Source organism: Schistocerca cancellata, chromosome 1, assembly GCF_023864275.1.
Source record: "Schistocerca cancellata isolate TAMUIC-IGC-003103 chromosome 1, iqSchCanc2.1, whole genome shotgun sequence".
NCBI classification, from domain to species: domain Eukaryota; kingdom Metazoa; phylum Arthropoda; class Insecta; order Orthoptera; family Acrididae; genus Schistocerca; species Schistocerca cancellata.
Window position 1 is genome coordinate 248,883,823 of NC_064626.1, and position 20,743 is coordinate 248,904,565.

A 20,743-nucleotide genomic window follows, 5' to 3' on the forward strand; every position below is an offset into this window, starting at 1 on the left:
AGAAAAGATGTTATGTGGACATGTGTCCGGAAACGCTTAATTTCCATGTTAGAGCTCATTTTGTTTCATCAGTATGTACTGTACTTCCTCGATTCAGCGCCAGTTGGCCCAATTGAAGGAAGGTAATGTTGACTTCGGTGCTTGTGTTGACATGCGACTCATTGCTCTACAGTACTAGCATCAAGCACATCAGTACGTAGCATCAGCAGGTTAGTGTTCATCACGAACGTGGTTTTGCAGTCAGTGCAATGTTTACAAATGCGGGGTTGGCAGATGCCAATTTGATGTATGGATTAGCACGGGGCTATAGCCGTGGCGCGGTACGTTTGTATCGAGACAGATTTCCAGAACGAAGGTGTCCCAACATGAAGACGTTCGAAGCAATTGATCGGCGTCTTAGGGAGCACGGAACATTCCAGCCTACGACTCGCGACTGGGGAAGACCTAGAACGACGAGGACACCTGCAATGGACGAGGCAATTCTTCGTGCAGTTGATGATAACCATAACGTCAGCGTCAGAGAAGTTGCTGCTGTACAAGGTAACGTTGACCACGTCACTGTATGGAGAGTGCTACGGGAGAATCAGTTGTTTCGGTACCATGTACAGCGTGTGCAGGCACTATCAGCAGCTGATTGGCCTCCACGGGTACACTTCTGCGAATGGTTCATCCAACAATGTGTCAATCCTCATTTCAGTGCAAATGTTCTCTTCACGGACGAGGCTTCATTCCAACGTGATCAAATTGTAAATTTCCACAATCAACATGTGTGGGCTGACGAGAATCCGCACGCAATTGTGCAAACACGTCATCAACACAGATTTTCTGTGAACGTTTGGGCAGGCATTGTTGGTGTTGTCTTGATTGGGCCCCATGTTCTTCCACCTACGCTCAATGGAGCACGTTATCGTGATTTCATACGGGATACTCTACCTGTGCTGCTAGAACATGTGCCTTTACAAGTACGACACAACGTGCGGTTCATGCACGATGGAGCTCCTGCACATTTCAGTCGAAGTGTTCGTACGCTTCTCAACAATAGATTCGGTGACCGATGGATTGGTAGAGGCGGACCAATTCCATAGCATCCACGCTCTACTGACCTCAACCCTCTTGACTTTCATTTATGGGGGCATTTGAAAGCTCTTGTCTATGCAACCCCGGTACCAAATGTAGAGACTCTTCGTGCTCGTATTGTGGACGGCTATGATACAATACGCCATTCTCCAGGGCTGCATCAGCGCATCAGGGATTCCATGCGGAGTGTGGATGCATGTATCCTCACTAACAGAGGATATTATGAACATTTCCTTTAACAAAGTGTCTGAAGTCACGCTGGTACGTTCTGTTGCTGTGTGTTTCCATTCCATAATTAATGTGATTTGAAGAGATGTAATAGAATGAGCTCTAACATGGAAAGTAAGCGTTTCCGGACACATGTCCACATAACATATTTTCTATCTTTGTGTGTGAGGAATGTTTCCTGAAAGTTTGGCCGTATCTTTTTGTAACACCCTGTATACGCATGGCGGTAGTATTGCGCAGTCAGGCTATAAAAGACAGTGCATTGGCAGAGCTGAGATTTGAACTCAGGAGCATCATGTGAAAAATTTTCCGAAGTAGTTATAATAGCTCCACGCAAATTAACAGAGTATGAACGCGCATTGTTACTTGGAGCTAGACGCATGAGACATTTCCTTTTGAAAATCGTTAGAGAATTCCACAGTCCGAGATCCACAGTGTCAACCGTGTGTCGAGATAAACCAGATTTCAACACCACCTCTCACCACAGACAATGCAGTGGCCGACGGCCTTCATTTAACGACACCGAGAACAGCGGTATTCTCGTAGATTTGTCGGTGCTAACAGACAAGCAACATTCCATGAAATGACAGCAGAAATCGATGAGGGGCGCATTACGATCCTATCCGTTAGGGCAGCATTGCGAAATCCGACGTTAATGTATTATGGTGGACGACCCGACGCCTTTGTTAACGTAAGTCGCGATTCCAGTTGGTAAGTGCTGATGGTAGGCGTCGAGTGTGGTCAGACATCACAAATCCATTGGCCCAAGCTGTCAACAAGGCATCAGACAAGCTGGTGATGGCTCCATAATGGTGTAGGCTAAGTTTGGATGAAATAGATTGTGTCCTCTGGTCCGCCTGAAGCATCATTGACTGTAAATGGCTATGTTCGACAACTACGAGACCGTTTGCAGCCATCCATGGACTTCATGTTCCCAATCACGGATGCAATTTTTATAGATGACAATGCACCATGTTGCCGGATCTCATATGCTCACGACTGGTGCGAAGAACATGCTAGAGCAAATGATTTGGCCACCCAGATCTTCCGACATGAATCTCATCCAACATTTACGGGACACATCGAAAGGTTAGTTCGTGCGCAAAATCCTGCAGCGGGAACACTTTCGCGATTATGGAGAGTTATAGAGGCAGGATGGCTCAATATCTCTGCAGGTGACATCCAACGTCTAAATCGAGTTTCTGCATTGCGACTGGCAAAAGGAGGTTCGACACGATATTAGGAGGAATCCTGTGACTCGTGTCACCACAGTGTCATTCGTCACATGACGAATGAGCATGCTAAGTAAATCTCACGAGGTTACGGTAGGCTATCTAGTTGTAGAAGGAGCTTTTTTTTTGTTTTTTTGTTTGTTTGTTTTTTCCACGGAGACGCTCCACGTCAGTCTGCGCAGGACACAGTTATAAATGCTGCTTCTTCAGGCGAATAGAACACTGGGATACACGGTGCTTCTTTGGGAAATGAATTTTTGACTTGCTCCCTTTATCCTCCTTACATGCAATCAACGACTTCCTCCTGTCTCCTCACGTTAAGATATCATAACTGAGACATTTCCTGAAAGATACAAAGATGGTTCCCAAGGTGTGCTAGTTTCTGAACATCCTAAATCCGGACTCCAGCAACGTCTGTGCTAAGTCATCCTTCGTTGGTCAAAATGTGTAGCACGAAGGCTGAACGTGTAGTGTAGCAGAACACAAAATTACGTGGACGTAACTTCGTTTTTAAGGAGATAGTTTTACTCTTCATATTGTTCGGGTAACATCAATGTAGAGTTATGCAATGCTCAGAGACGCTTTAGTCGGCCCGGGGCTTTCTCCTGCATTACTCATAAATATTGGAACATATCTAACGGTGTTGCATCACGAATGTATGAAGACGGGCTCGGTGCGTCGAAGAGGAAAACTTGTGGCAATATACTGGTCTATCTTCACACCATGGCACTCGCGTTGTGTCGCTGTCCTGAATGGTTGCCGTAACCAGGGACTCTTTGGCACACAGCATACGTCGGCATGCGTGACATCTGCTATAGCAACAATATAGCAAACACGTTTTAAAGAGAGTAGCATCAAGCTACTGGTATTCATATATGTAGCATGAGAGTGACATAATATAAATTTAAAATATAAGAAACAATGGCATTCATTGGCCAGCAAGTATTGAATATTACAAAACTTTTTCCATCATTCAAGTGGCGTCCGACCTGGATGTGCATGCTTCGAAGCGACGGGTCATCGACTTTGAACTGAAGGCACACTAACCATCGAGCCAGTCGGCCAAACGGCAGGGCCAGCCACCGCCAGACAGCCACCAGTCGATGGTTGACTCCCTGGCTATCTAGATCCTTCACTTGCAACAGCTCAGTGTGAAAAGCCAACCTACTAATGGAGACTATAGTGGTGGCTCGAGGCGTGCGACAGCAAAGGGTTGAATTTATCCTCTTCCCGCCTTGCTGTTTTTCATTATGTCAGATGTAGATTCGGTCGTGGTACCCCGGAAAGGCCCAAGGAATGAACTGATGACACCAGTTGTGTGTGAACAGTATAAACCATCAGTTAATGTAGCCCCATGTACCCAATCACACAATGTGGTATGCTGAGTGTGACGGCAAAGGCGACATTGCACCGGCAGTGTAAAGCTGACGCAAGGAAGACCGTGAGTGTATGTGTGTATTGAACTGAAAACCTAGAAACAACAGAGAGGCTTCGTCCCACCGTACTCCTCAGTGGTTCGTAGCCCCACAACAGGCCACAGCAGTCCACCCACCCCACCACCGCCCCAAACTGTTCGGCCCAAAGTGGAACCCCCCTCCCCCTCTCCCCAGGAACGTCTTATACCAGACGAGTGCAACCGCAAATGTCTGCGTGGTAATTACGGTGTACGCGAACTAGGAGACAGTGTTTGTGCAGCAATCGCTCACATAGTGTAACTGAGGCGGAATAATGGGAACCAACCCGCATTCGCCGAAACAGGTGGAAAACCGCCTTAACAACCATCCACAGGCTGGCCGGCACACCGGACTTTAATCCGCCGGGTGGATTCGTGCCGGGAAGCAGCGAGTTAGACTGCGCGGCTAGCCGGGCGGGCTAGACTGTGGGTGTGGGATGCGCTAATCATAGCAGCGGACGGAATCCTTCTACACCACTTCACTGGCCATGTCTGTGAGTGGAGAGCTGTCTTCTAGCACCACCTGATGGAATTCTGAGTCGTACTACGAACTGCTGGGTGTAGTAAAGGATTTATACAGCTTCTGAGCGGCTTCTGACTCAACGTAACCCACCATCCTTCACCAGAGCGTACCCACACCACATCCACAGCAGATTATCGAACGCGACGCCGACAGTCCCAAAGTAGCACAGAGGACATTAAGTTCACTTCGTGCTTTTTAATTTCGTTTCGAGCAATGTGGTGTGGCATTCGGATACCACGTCATGAAAAAGTAAGATATATTAACCAAAAACCCAAACACCAAGCTTCATATGGGGGCTGACCAAACGTATCCAAACACCTCAGCGTGACTCGGATTTCACCACTCCATGTCACCAGTATAAAGAAGGCGGGGAACCGCGCGACTGCAACGGTCGCAGGTTCGAATCCTGCCTCGGGTTTCGATGTGCGTGATGTCCTTAGGTTAGTTAGGTTTAAGTAGTTCTAAGTTCTAGGGGACGGATGACCTCAGATGTTAAGTCCCATAGTGCTCAGAGCCATTTGAACCATTTGAAGGCGGGGAGTGGTCAGTAGAGAAACAATGACAGCATAATGGATCCTTCAGAACTCCGTAACTTCGAACATGGACTAATCATCGAACGTCACTGTGTTCGACTTTTGGTGACGTGATTGCGAAACGTGAAGAATAAACTCCAGCTACACCAAGATCATGTAGACACCGATTGCAGAGGATGGCTGTAAAATATTGCATGAAATCAGCGCAAGGAATCACTCTTCAGTTCCACACTGCTGCCAGCAGTTCAGTAAGCGAAATGAATGTGCGTTGGAAGTTGAAAGGAATGAAAAAAAGAGGTCGAGCAGCTTCTGATACGCCATACACTTTAGGAGGCAGTGCTAAACGGTCCTTGAGGTGGTGCACAGAGTATTCGTTTACTTAGCTTGTGGCGATACAAACCAAACTGCAGCTAAAATTCAAGTATTGCACAGTTTAACAAACTCAACAGAATTATGCCACTAAATCTACAAATTAATATCTAAATTTTTAACCGATCCAAATGCTGCCTCTGTCAAATGCTGCCTCTGTCACGTCGAAGAAATATCCTAGATTTCCAGGGAAGGCTCGTCTACTGACGGTCTGATCTTCATTGCCACAGCCACATTCAGAAAATGTATGCTCTCTGCATTGGTGGAGGTTTTCTGCACAGATGCCGTGGCTTGTAGGGGCCCTTTTAATTGTTTTCGAAGCACGCCGTAGCAATTACATGCTGGCTGGTCTTGTGCCAATTCTTATGGGAGTATATTGTTCTTATGTACATCTACACGGATACTCTGCAAATCACATTTAAGTGCCTCAATTGTTTCAATCTCGTACAGCGCGGGGAAAGAACGAACACCTATGTCTTTCCGTACGAGCTGTGATTTCCCTTATCGTTCCTCCTTATGTAGGACGGTGCCAACAAAATATTTTCGCATTCGGAGGAGAAATTTGCTGATTGGAATTTCGTAAGAAGATACCGTCGCAACGAAAAACGCCTTTCTTTTAATGATGACCAGCCCCAATCCTGTATCATTTATGTGACACTCTCTCCCATATTTCATGATAATACAAAACGTACCACCTTTCTTTCAACTTTTTCGATGTACTCTGTCAGTCCTATCTGGTAAGTATACTACACCGCGCAGCAGAATTCTAAAATAGGACAGACAAGCGTAGTAGATCTGTTACATTTTCTAAGTGTGCTGCTAATAAAACGCAGTCTCTGGTTAGCTTTCCCCACAACATTTTCTATGTGTTCCTTCCAATTTAAGTTGTTCGTAATTGTGTATAAATACGGAATCGATCTGAAATCCCTTGTCAATAACACTCAACACTTCATGTGAATAAAGAGGTAGTTGTGTTTCACAGGAACGATGATTTCTAAACCCACGTTGACTGTGTGTCAATAGACAGTTTTCTTCGAGGAAATTCATAATGTTCTAACAACATATAAGTTCCACAATCCTGCTGCATGTGGACGTTAACGAAATGCGCCTGTAATTAAGTGGGTTACGCCTACTACGTTTCTTGAATATTGGAGCGACCTGTGCAACTTTCCAGTCTTTGGCTACGAATCTTTCGAAGAGCGAACTGTTATATATGATTGTTAAATATGGAGCTAATGCATCAGCATACTACCATAGGAACCTAATTGGTATACGGTCTGGACCAGAAGATTTGCTTTTGTTTAGTGATTTAAGTTGCTTCACTACTCCGAGGATATTTACTTCTACGTCACCCATGTTGCCAGCTGGTCTCGATTCGTATTCTGGAATATTTACTTCGTCTTATTTTGTGAAGGCATTTCGGAAAGCTGTGTTTAGTAACTTTGCTTTGGCAACACTGTCTTCGACAGTATCTCCGTTGCTATCGGGCAGAGAGGGCATTGATTGTTTCTTGCCGCTAACATACTTCACATACGACCGAATCTCTTTGCATTTTTCTTTGGATTTTCTGCCAGGTGTCGAGACAAAGTTTCGTTGTGGAAACTGTTAGAAGCATCTCGCATTGAAGTCCGCGCTAAATTTCGAGCTTCTGTAAAAGATCGCCAATCTTGGGGATTTTGCGTCTGTTTAAAATTGGCACCTTTGTTTCGTTGTTTCTGCAACACTGTTCTAACCCGTTTTGTGTACCAAGGAGGATCAGCTCCGTCGTTTGTTAACATATTTGGTATAAATCTCTCAACTGCTGCCGACACTATTTCTTTGAATTCAAGCCACATCTGGTCTACACTCATTAATTTTGGAATGAGTAGAGATTGTTCCTCAGGAAGGCGTCAAGTGAATTTTTATCGGCTTTTTTGAATAGGTATATTTTTCATTTATTTTTGGAGGATTTGGGGATGACAATATTCAGCCTCGCTACGACAACACTGTGTTCACTAATCCCTTTATCGATTTTGATGCTTGTTATTAACTCAGGATTATTTGTTGCTAAGAGGTCTAGTGTGTTTTCACAACCATTTGCTATTCGCGTGGGCTCATGAACTGACTGCTCGGAATAATTTTCAGAGAACGCGTTTAGCACAATTTCGGATGATATGTTATGCGTAACTCCGAAATTAAACATGTATTTTCGCCAACATATCGAGGGTAAATTAAAGTCACCACCAACTATAATCGTTATGAGTCGGGTACGTGTTTGAAATCAGACTCAAGTTTTCTTTTAACCTTTCAGTAACTGTATAATCTGAATTGGGTCGTCGGTAAAAGGAGACGATTATTATTTCATTCCGGTTGCCAACAGTGTCCTCTGCCTATACTAACTCAGAGGAAGTATTTACTTCAATTTCGCGACAAGTTAAACTACTTCTAACAGCAACAAACACGTCACCGATACCCGTATCTAGCCTATAATGTCGGAACACCGTTAGGTTCTTCACAAAAATTTCGGCTGAGAGTGTATGATTCCACTTTTATGGCTATTTCCTAATCAAGCTGAAATCCACTGCGTGTAGTGATTTTGCCTATATGGTACGTCACTCTTTGGACTTTAATCGACCCATTTTAAGCGCAGGCACATCTGAATGGATTGGGAGCTGAGGAATTTTAATTAATTTTTCATATGTTTGAGAATGGCATTCTGTCTTCGGACATCTCTTGCTGCAATGTGGCTTAGAGTTGGTACTCAGCAAGACGAGTAGATCTTCTGCACTCTGTTATTTCCTCATTGCTATATGTAGCTCAAAATCGTTTTTTAGCACATGTGAACTACTAAACGGCGTTAGAGCACAGTATTCGGCAGCAGAGGGTATGAGTCTACAGGAATAAGTTCTTAGTGTTGTAGCACCACTTGAGCTACTACTCAGATTCTGTGCGATATTATTATGCGATTTCAGCTTTGCTTCGGTACTGTCTTTGTGTTTCTGTTACGACAACGTTCTGTCAAGAGCTATGCCGAAATGTTTTGGGAAGTCTTGGGATAGAATACTTGACCGATAAAGGTGACATGTAGCTTTGCACTGGCTATTCTGTTATTAAGAAGAAAGCAGCTAACTTCAATTTTAGTTGGAACTGGTGTTAATCTCCACTTCTTGAAGTATTCATGGATTGTACATGCAGAGAGTATCGCTTCATCAGCTTCAAGGCTTCTCTGCTGAGTGACCAAAGTCTAATTGTCCACATAAATGACTTCCTCGACTGTCTTACAGGGAGAGCTCATGTACATAAGTTGAACAGAACCGGTACGAAACCTGAACCCTGAGGAAGAACTTTATTTAGTTTCTTCTGTCTACTTCACCGCTTTCTGAAACTGAATAGACTGCCCAGAGTCCCGACGTGTACCCACTGTAACACCTTTCAGATGAGTTAAAGCAGTGACTTCGCTCCAGATCCCAGGGTCCAACTTCACAACCGTCTCAGGTTTTGGCTGTTCAGGATGAATGGGCTGCCATTCCCTCACGACAGGCACTTCATTAGAAGTGTCGCCAGCTGAGTTCAAGCAGTCATAAATGCGAAGGGTTGGCGTGTACCTTATTAGTCTATACTAATATTTATCCGGATACTTATGGTTATACAGTTCATTTCCTGAGGTGTTTGTGATTTATACCGTTATTTATCCATGAATCAACCAGCCGCATGCAAGTTCTTTGAAAATTTTCCCGGTAGCCTCGTTTGTCCTCAGTTAAATAGAAGCCCATGTCGATAGTAGATTGCTGCATTTTATGTCATCATATTGAAGAGGTAAGCCCCACTGCACTAGCCTGTATCTTTTTTTTCAACAGGTACCATATATTAACAGCGAATTCTTGTATGTCTCATGCAGATAAAATACTTATCTTCCGCTTTAATTTTATTGGATGTGTACTATCATCAACCTATCTATAATGCATGTGCTAATATTTATGAATGTCGGACAGTATTTACGAAAAATTCAACAAAGCTCATACAAGGCATGTGGCAGTAGGGAATATATGATAGCCAGAGCTGTTTAAAGTGGTTAACGTAGCGACCCTCATTTTGTGCTGTTTTTTTTTTGTCATCTGTCCTCTGATTGCTTCTCTTTGGCTCGTTTCCACTTCCTCTCCAACCAGTTACAACCTCTTCATCTCGATGTAGCACTTACTCCTGACGTCCTCCATTATTTGTTATATCCCAATATCAAACTACATAATTTTCAACAACTCTCTACGACCACAGTGCCCGCTCACTTAGCTGAGTGGTCAGTCCACTCGAGGACTGATTGTTGTCTTCATCATCATTTCATTATCACTGACAGGCAGGACGTTCAATGTGACGTCAACTGAAAACACTTGCAAGTATGGGATCGACCTTCCCCAATTTGGGGAAGGGATCATTTAATTTCATTCAGCACCACAGCTCAGATGTTTCCGTTCTCTTTTCTTCCAGGTTCTCCTTAGTCTATGACTCACTTAAGTATATTGCATCTCACAAGTACATATTCAGGTATTAAGGCGAAAGTTTACGGTAATTCTAGAAAAGAGCTTTTGTTTTGTAAAGCTCCCTTGAGTCTGCTAGTCTGCCTTTTATTTACTTATTGATTTGTTTGTCATGGATCATTATGATTCCTAGGTAGGAGAATTCCTTCGTCTATCTCGTTGTCCCTACTTTTATTAAGTTTCTCGCTAATCTCTTTTCTACAACTTCTCATGACGCTCATCATTCCTTCGTTTACTCTCAGTCTGTATTCTGTACTCCGCAGACTATTAATTTCATTCAGTGTGACGTGTAATTCATATTCGCTTCTACAGAGGGTAGCACTGACATCAGCGAATCTTCACAGAATTTTAATCCCAAACCTAAAACTACCGTTTATTTCCGTCCTGCCTCTTCAATATACAGATTATGGAAGAAATACATCATCGCTGCCTTACTACCTTTTCATTCAGCACCACAGTTCGGATGTTTCAGTTCCTACCTTTTCAATATTGCCGCTTAGTTCTTGGTCTTCAATGTCTATTGTTACCACTTAGCTTTCTTGTGTTACTTGTCTTTCTCTATAGCACACTCCTATTCTCCTCATTACGCCTGAAAAAAGTTTTTCGTAGGAGGGCCTGGAAAATGTGTGAAACATTAAAGGTGTAGATACACAGCAGATTTCCCTCCGATGGAAAGTTACGGTAGCATTTCGTACCTGCAGACGAGAGAATGAATAAATAATAACGTACAGCTCAATATCAAAGGTCCTTTTTTTCGGTCAATGCATGTCCAATGGAGATCACTAACGAAGCCTCCCTCATTATATTTGACACATTTACCGGCTATTTTTGCATGATCGAGTGCGATTGTTAATAAGCGTTACATCATAACTTTTCTCGTTCGGCTTTTCATTATATTTGACACATTTACCGGCTATTTTTGCATGATCGAGTGCGACTGTTAATAAGCTTTACATCATAACTTTTCTCGTTCGGCTTTTCGAATCTCGTTAGAAAAACTTATACCATTCCATTTTAAAAACAATATCACACCTAACTGAAAGAACAGGAGAAAATTGTCACGCCTATTCAGTGACAGTCGGTTCAAAACCAGACCGGAAATACTGAAGTTACTGAATGCAGGTCCATCACAACCTCATTACGAGCGAATATTGCAAAGGGAATTGCATGCAATGGAAATTTGAATTTGGTACCTCACAGTTAGCCATTGCTCACAGCGCCACACAGAATTGCACAATTTCAATGAACCAAACAAACTGAAAGTTGACGGTAACTGACTCGACGTTTGTGGGGTGGACGCACGAGTTGCGGTTTCGCACCCTTAAAACGACGTAAGGCATCGAGTTCACCAGCGACCCAACGAGGCGTTTAACCCGCTATGCGCGGGGTGAAATTTACACTGTAAGCGGTTCTACGATGTTTTAGGGATTTTTGTATACTGCTCATCAAAAACAGGACAGCCGTCAAAGATGGACTCTTCGTATGTGCGTCCAGCACTGTGCATACTAAGGTCATTATTTCCAGCATCAGCTCCATGGTTACCAATCTGCAAACAAATTTAAAACAAGGTCATCATCATCTTCTGAATCACTAGCAGTGTCGCTAAACGCACCACACAGCACACTACGGAATAATGGTGTGTGCGCACAAAATCTAAACCCATTTGTTGCTGGGCACAAGGGGGTTCGAGGTATCCTAACTGGCGTATACTTGATTCAAGTACAACTTTGTGGCCTGTAATATTTAGAACTCAAGTAAAATGTTCATCATATTGTACATGAATACATTTATCTAAACATCTTTCACATATTTTGAACATACCAGCAACGTTACCAAAAGGTAGTATGAACGTCACATATAATTCAAAGAAACGAAATTTAATCTTAAACTCATTATGAGGAAACATACCATTGTTTATTTTGCACATTCTTAAATGACATATTTCATGCCACGATTTTTACGTCTCTGTACGAAATTTTTTCCCACAGTCCGCCGCGGTTCGTAGAATTTCGTCTATGTTAGGCACATTACCCGATAGAGCGTATATAAATGAGCTATCCAACGGATACCGTCCTAACACATAATTAAATTTGTCATGTCGGAAATTCATAAGTATATATGTCTTCAATATTACTGGTAAAGGCAAAGTCAATACATCCAATTCATTACGCAAGTTCCCTATAACTACATGTCGGCGCAAATCTTCTAATGAATACACCATTATTCTGTAATGTACTTACTGGTGTGGTTTTTGGCACAGGCGATGCAGACGACGATGGTGATATGTTTGTAGACGACATGGTACATCAACTCTCAAACCCGTCCCTTATATACTGATTTTCGATTATGCAAACATAGCGCTACAAAAGATACGTACACGTGCTGCCACGGGCAACCTTTCACTGTCGTGGATGCTTGCCCAGATAAGGTCCTAAACGGACCATTATCTCAGCGTCACGTTGACAGCCGCCATGTGACCCTGGGGACCCTGGCCTGACCTTGGGTTTTCATGACACATGACACATGATACGTAGTATCGTGTCGTGTCGAAAACCCAAGGTCAGGCCTTCACACATTGAGGCTACTGAGAATATGAACCACGATGTTTATATTCATATTTCAAGATCGTTGGTGCAAACGTGTACATTATTCTACAACTTCATGATGGATATGCTGTGTACGAGCCTGATTTTCAGGATGACAACAGCTGTATTCACAGGGCTGCAAGCTTTAGTCTCTGGTTTTACGAACAATCAGGTGCCACTTTGCTCCTTGAATGGCCAGATAAATCACTTAAATTTAATACAAAGGAATGTTTCTGGGACTATCTGCATAACAGACGTAACGTAACAACCAGTATCTCCACAGTCTGGTAGAATTATTGGTTCTAATCGTCAACGGGTCGCTTCAGGTGATTTAGCCTACCATAAGAAACTTGTGGGCTCCTTTTTTTTGGGTCGTCAGTCTTCTGACTGGTTTGAGACGGTCCGCCAAGAATTCCTCTCCTATGCTAACGTCTTTATTTCAGAGAAGCACTTGCAACCTACGTGCTCAACTGTTTTCTGGGTATATTCTTCCTGTAAAGGAAGACAGGTTTTGGCCTCTACAGCTCCCTCTAGTACAATGGGAGTCATTCCCTGACGTATTAACAGGTCCCATCACCCTGTCCCTTCTCCTCGTTAGTCTTTTCCACACATTCCTTTCCTCTCCGATTCTGTGCAGAAAATCTTCATTCCTTCGCTTATCAGTTGACCTAATTTTCACCTTTCTTCTGTATCAGCACATCTCAAATGCCTCGAGTCTCTTCTGTTCCGGTTTTCCCACACTCCATGTTTCACTACCATACTATGCCGTGGTCCAAACGTATTCTCAGAAATTTCTTCCTCAACTTTAGGTCTATGTTGGATACTAGGGAGTTTCTCTTGGCCAGGATTGCTCTTGCTGTCAGTGCTAATCTGTAACCGTGGTCTCGTGGCAGCCGTCACGGTAGATCAGAATGTCCGGTCAGAGTGCTGGCTGCAATAAAAAAAACTGAGTGAAAAGATAAACGATGAATTTGAACAAGTGTGTTGTGACGTACGCCCCGACAATTGCAACGAACGATAACGAACAAATTGGTCAATAAAAAAAGGGGGCAGCGCCGTTGAGTAACAGTCGAAACGTTATCGGTCGTGGGTTCGAAAACCGCCACCGCTTAAATTTTGATTAAGAATCAACATTGGCAGCCGACCGGCGTAAGAAGTCACCCTCATTCCCGCATTTTGCGAAAGGCCTCGTCAAAAAGGGTGGAGTAGCAGAAAGAGGTTCAGGACATTCTCTTGTCCTTGGGGTGGAAACTGACCCTAAACATTTTTGTACTTCCTTCTTTCATCGATAAACTGAACTATTTCTTCTGTTACCCATGGCTTCTTGGCAGTTACCTCCTTTGCAGCTATTTTCCTTCCAATTGCTGTGATAGTCCTGTTTGGAAATGTCTACTACTCTTCAACTTTACTGCCTCTGAACTTTTCCTTATTGCTGTATTTACATCCTTAGAGTACTTCAAGCGTATCTTATCGTTCCTCAGTACTTCCATATCCCAATTTTTGTGTATTGCTTCTTCCTGACTAATGTCTTAAACTTCAGCCTACTCTCCATCACTACAGTATTGTGAGCTAAGTCTATACCTGCTCCTTGGTACGCCTTACAATCCTCTATGTGATTTCGGAAATCTGTCTGACCACGATGTAATCTAATTGAAATCTTCCCGTATCACCCGGCCTTTCCCATATATACCTCCTCCTCTTCTGATTCTTGAATAGAGTTTTCGCTATTACTAGCTGAAAATTTATTACAGAACTCAGTTAGTTTTCTGCTCTCTACGCTACCCGATTGGAGCCATTATGAAGGGTTGAGGCAGTATTACAGTGCATCAGTGTGGTGCTCCCTGGACATGTCATTGCGTCCTATTCCCTCAGACTTCTTTTTTTTTTCACCAGTTACATTCTGGTGCCAAATTTCTCATCTCAGAGTAGCAATTGCAAACTTATATCCTCATTTATTAGCTTAATGTATTGCAATCCCTGTCTTCCTCTACAGTTTGCACCCTCTTCCTCTTGTACCGTGGACGTTATTGCCCGATGTCCTGACAGTCCTATCATCCGGTTCCTTCTTCTTTCTAGTGGTTTGCATACACTTCTTTCCTCGCCGATTCTACGGAGTACCTCTTTATCCCTTAACTTATCAACCCACCAAATTTTCAACATTCTTGTGTAGCATCACATCTCAAATGCTCCGATTCTCTTCTGTTCTGGTTCTCCCACAGACCAAGTTTCACTGACGTACCCGTCCCGTGCTCCAAGCTTACATTCTCAGAAATTTCTTCTTCATCGTGTTAGTAAATTCTGTTTAATTCATGGAGAACGCAGCGAAATTTAAAATGGATGTAAAATATTGAAAATGAAAAATGCTGTCACACGGTATGAGTGATATGTCCATATCGGTTCTGCTCTAGTTGATATTACTGCCTCAAAGAGGCACCCTGGGCGCGTGCCGTTTCTCACTTGAGCACTTTTCAAATAGCGGATTGAGAGGTGGTAATCAGACGCCGTGTCTGAGATATGATGAGGAAGGGCAGATAGTCTGTGATATGAATGGCGGCTCCTGGCGTGGTTGTGCGCCGGTGTCGTAGAATTGTGCTGTGGAAAGCTCGCTGGTGCGACAAGTACTGATCTTGCGGTGTGTGATGGGGATTCTGCCATCCTGCTGCACTGGAACTGTGTAGTCACATCGTACGCTACATTTGACCGTACTTCCCTAAATACAGACTTGTGGTGAACTTGCTCTATCTGGTTTAACATTAGTAGTGAGGAGTGGTTAAGTTTACTCCTGTTGGTTGTTCGAGCGTCGAGTTCGGCACTAGAAGTGCGAGTGTCATACTGAAGATTAGAGCTTCGTTTACTGACATACGTTTGTGAATTAAAGAACTGTAATAAAATTATAAACAGCCGACCAGTTGCAATGGATAAAGATTTCTTTACCTAGGTTTCAAGAAATTTAAATTTGTCTTCTTCAGAAGGTGGCAATTTTACATTAGTATGGACTAATGTACCATCGCCCTTTTTACAAATGTCGGCATAGTTCCATTTGTCAAAATTAAAATATATCCCTAGAAATAGGGTTTTTCACGTAAATATAAATTATTACATGGATGTTGCAGGGCTCAGGTTGCGTGTATTAATAGCATTTGCCTTTCTTTCCTTTTGAAGAACTTTGTCATCTGTCATTTAAGTCTTGTGTGTTCGAGAACGTCTAAGGAGTTGCCTTTTTGTAGTTCTTATCATGACTACTGTCAGCCCCGACCGACAAAACAGGCACCCGGATCGGTTACAGAAATTGGTATTCTAGTAACAGCGTTTCCCTGATTAAATTTACTTAACCGTGGTGCTCAGCAGTGTAACTCGTAACACACTGGTTGCTCTGAATATGCATAGCGGTCATTGATACCGTGTTGTGAATAACTCAAATTAACTGTCTTTCCTTGCTTGCCTGCTTGTTGTATATCTGACAGTTAAAGATTAACATTTTGTGCATTTCTCTTTAATTACAATAGGATCGGAATGCAGACAGTTGCCTCTGTTCTGTCTTGGAGGCTTAGCGATGACACTTGTTGGTTCACTTGTCAAGTGCTCTTAGTTAACAGGTAAGAATATTTGATTCATCTTATTGCCATAGTCTGTGTGCTGACAGATGATAATTATGTAAATTGCCTTCTTGAGACTCTAGCTCAATACAACAGGTAGTTGAATTGTGTGTTCGTCTTTTAACATATTTGCTGTTTAATTAAGTACGGTAATATTTTTCTATTTTCATTTTATTTAAATTAAACGTTTCTAGCCTAGTTCTTAATATAAACGGATCTGGTTATTTAATTTAACTTCTCGCGTGAGGAGCATCATTTAATAATAACTAAAGGATATTTACTGAATTTGTAGTAAGATTTGTTGCCCCTGTCAGTTGGTGACCAATGGGAATGATTATGTTCACAGGGCCGGTGTCTATGGATTGAATATGGTCTACCGGCATAAAACAAATAATTAATTGATTGACACTGACTTATCTTGTCGTACCTGGCGGTGTATTATGTGTCAGCTTTTGTCCTTGTCCTTGTTTAATACATTTTTAGTAAATTGTTTAATATGTGGTCAGTGGAATGCCACTCAAGGGTAAACACCTGATTCGAAAATGCCCAAAAGTTTTCCAATCCCCTATCCTCAAATTCCGTACCAAGATGATATAAACTCTTATGGTGAATACTACTCACAAGAAGAGAAGCGACAGCCTAACAGTTTCACACATAGTAGAGAAAAGTATCCATGGTTGATCATATTCCCATCTAGCGACATTTTTCCAAACCCGATAATAATGAGACGAGTTGGGAAGACATTAGAATTCCTTCATTGCTGGTTTCATTCCTTGCGAGACTCTAAACATCTCCATGATACCGTGTATTGAGAGGAGTGCTCGACAACACTAACCTTACGAGATAAATGACACTAGACTAACATACACTCCTGGAAATGGAAAAAATAACACATTGACACCGGTGTGTCAGACCCACCATACTTGCTCCGGACACTGCGAGAGTGCTGTACAAGCAATGATCACACGCACGGCACAGCGGACACACCAGGAACCGCGGTGTTGGCCGTCGAATGGCGCTAGCTGCGCAGCATTTGTGCACCGCCGCCGTCAGTGTCAGCCAGTTTGCCGTGGCATACGGAGCTCCATCGCAGTCTTTAACACTGGTAGCATGCCGCGACAGCGTGGACGTGAACCGTATGTGCAGTTGACGGACTTTGAGCGAGGGCGTATAGTGGGCATGCGGGAGGCCGGGTGGACGTACCGCCGAATTGCTCAACACGTGGGGCGTGAGGTCTCCACAGTACATCGATGTTGTCGCCAGTGGTCGGCGGAAGGTGCACGTGCCCGTCGACCTGGGACCGGACCGCAGCGACGCACGGATGCACGCCAAGACCGTAGGATCCTACGCAGTGCCGTAGGGGACCGCACCGCCACTTCCCAGCAAATTAGGGACACTGTTGCTCCTGGGGTATCGGCGAGGACCATTCGCAACCGTCTCCATGAAGCTGGGCTACGGTCCCGCACACCGTTAGGCCGTCTTCCGCTCACGCCCCAACATCGTGCAGCCCGCCTCCAGTGGTGTCGCGACAGGCGTGAATGGAGGGACGAATGGAGACGTGTCGTCTTCAGCGATGAGAGTCGCTTCTGCCTTGGTGCCAATCATGGTCGTATGCGTGTTTGGCGCCGTGCAGGTGAGCGCCACAATCAGGACTGCATACGACCGAGGCACACAGGGCCAACACCCAGCATCATGGTGTGGGGAGCGATCTCCTACACTGGCCGTACACCACTGGGGATCGTCGAGGGGACACTGAATAGTGCACGGTACATCCAAACCGTCATCGAACCCATCGTTCTACCATTCCTAGACCGGCAAGGGAACTTGCTGTTCCAACAGGACAATGCACGTCCGCATGTATCCCGTGCCACCCAACGTGCTCTAGAAGGTGTAAGTCAACTACCCTGGCCAGCAAGATCTCCGGATCTGTCCCCCATTGAGCATGTTTGGGACTGAATGAAGCGTCGTCTCACGCGGTCTGCACGTCCAGCACGAACGCTGGTCCAACTGAGGCGCCAGGTGGAAATGGCATGGCAAGCCGTTCCACAGGACTACATCCAGCATCTCTACGATCGTCTCCATGGGAGAATAGCAGCCTGCATTGCTGAGAAAGGTGGATATACATTGTACTAGTGCCGACATTGTGCATGCTCTGTTGCCTGTGTCTATGTGCCTGTGGTTCTGTCAGTGTGATCATGTGATGTATCTGACCCCAGGAATGTGTCAATAAAGTTTCCCCTTCCTGGGACAATGAATTCACGGTGTTCTTATTTCAATTTCCAGGAGTGTATGTGCTTGTGAGGCATTCCTGCCTCTCATTAATAAGTCGACAGGTCTAGGTACGTATCCGAAGTCATGCTACACCAGAAATCCGAAGAGTTAAGCGACATTTCTCTTCCTAGATTGAGGCATTACACCTTCAACAAATGTACAAAACACTATTAGACTACTTTCACTTCAATTGTAATCAATCTTGCTGCAGCTAAGCTGTTTAGTATTACTAAAGGTCGGTCAACGTGGTCTATTGGTAATGTATAGTACTTATAATCTAAATTTCACGGCTTTAGGGTTGGAACACAACCACTGCTTGAAAATTAATAAAAATCATTGCCAACAGGGGGACAGAAGGCTTTCAGTATGTGGAGTCCTCGTTCTGCCAACGATATTATCAAAGAGGGAGGAGGAACGTATAGAGCTTGAAAGCGAACTTGTACCCTTGGGATGGAAAAGTGCCACTAAAAAGTCGCAAGAATATGCACTTATTAACAGCATGGGGCTGCAGGAAGCAATGGAAACCACTACATAAAAAGGACACATAATGTGTTACCAGATAACATGCAGCATGTAAATGAAAAAGCGTCATTATGATATCTCCATTGGAAAAATATTCCAGATTAGTCCTCAATTGGAATCTTCGGAAGGAGACTGACAAGTGAGAGATAACCGTGAGAGGAAGATTGGATTAGCAACAAGAACTTAACATTCTACGAGTCGGAGGTAGGTGCGAAAGTTATAAAATCTGAAAACCGAAACGGGAAGGGTCTATCTAGAGACACTGAGAATCAGTGACTTGAAATGGAAAGAACGTAAGGATGTTTGGTCAGGGTAATGACGGGTAATATTCACAGAAGCAGGAAATGGGATCACAGGAGTATAGTTCGTTGTGAATAAGAGGGTATGGCATAGAGTGACGTGTTGTGAACATAATCGGCAGTAAACCAACACTAGAAGCAATTATTCGGGTATATATGCCGAAGTCACGAGAAAATGATGAAGACGGGGGGGAAAGAATATCAGGACAGTGAGTGGGTAATTCAGTATGTAAAGGGAGATGATAACCTAGTGATCATGCGGAACAGGAACGCTGTCGTTGGGGAAGAAGTAGGAAACGAATTTATGGTGGAGTGTGGGCTTTAGTAGAAATGAAAGAGGGGAAGACTAATACACTTCTGCGATACATTTTAGCTACTAACAGCGTGACATACAACTGTTCAGGTATTGCAACAGGAAGAAAAGCCACAGAGACACGGGACGATTCCAGCTGGATTACATCAGGCTCAGAGAGCAACACAGAAATGGTATACTGGGTTGTAAGGCCTATTGAGATTAAAATTAGGTATGATGGAGATTAGAGTGATGTTTAAGGGAACCGTGCGAAATAACCAATTGGTATTGGATATTTCGTCTGAAGTTCATCCAATAGTAGTTGGTAAACAGCAGCTGCTACTTAACATCGTCCTGCAAATAAAAAGATAAATTGGAAATGAGTGGGATACTGAAATACTGAGGAATGACGACAATTGAAATTATATAAGGCTATAAGGATCGTGATACGAAATATCACAATATGCAGTTCAGTTGAAGAGAAGTGGGCATCTGTAACAACCGAAATCATGGAATTTGGACAGACAAACCCAGTTACAAAGAAGGTAACAGCGAATAACTTTGGGTAACCTAAGAAATACTTTAAATAAACGAAGAAGGAAGGAAGTTCAAAACTGTCCAGTGAAATCCAGGAATACAGAAATATGTCACTTAGGAATGAAATAAATAGTAAGGGCAATGAAGTCAAGGCGAAATGGTTCCAGGAAGAATGTGCAAAAACAAAGAAAAGATATATGTTAGTAGGACAGATTCAGGATATAAAAAAGTCGTAACAACATTCGGTGGAATTAATAGCAAGGGCGTCAGCATGGAAAGTGCAAGAGAATTCCATTGTTAAACACAGAGGAGAGAGGATATAGTTTGAAAGAGTATACAACAGGTTCTTCGACGCAAATGTTGTGTCTGAGGTCGTGACATGAAAGAGGAAATGGATGTCAATGTGAAAGAAATAGGGAATCGAGTATTAATCGGAGTTTAATGATGCTTTGGAGGAATTGAGATATCGAATAACACAGAAGGAGTAGACAACATTTCTTCTGAATGTCTAAAGACATCAGAGGAAGTGATGACTAAACGACTGTTTAAGTTGGTGTGAGTCTGGAGAAATACCATCAGGCATTCGGAAAAATATCCACACCATACTGAAGACAGCAAGGAGAGGTTAGTCCGACAAATTCAGCACTGTAAGCTTAACGTCTCATGCACCTTGGTCACTGACGAGATTGATACACAGAAGAATGAAAAAGTGTAC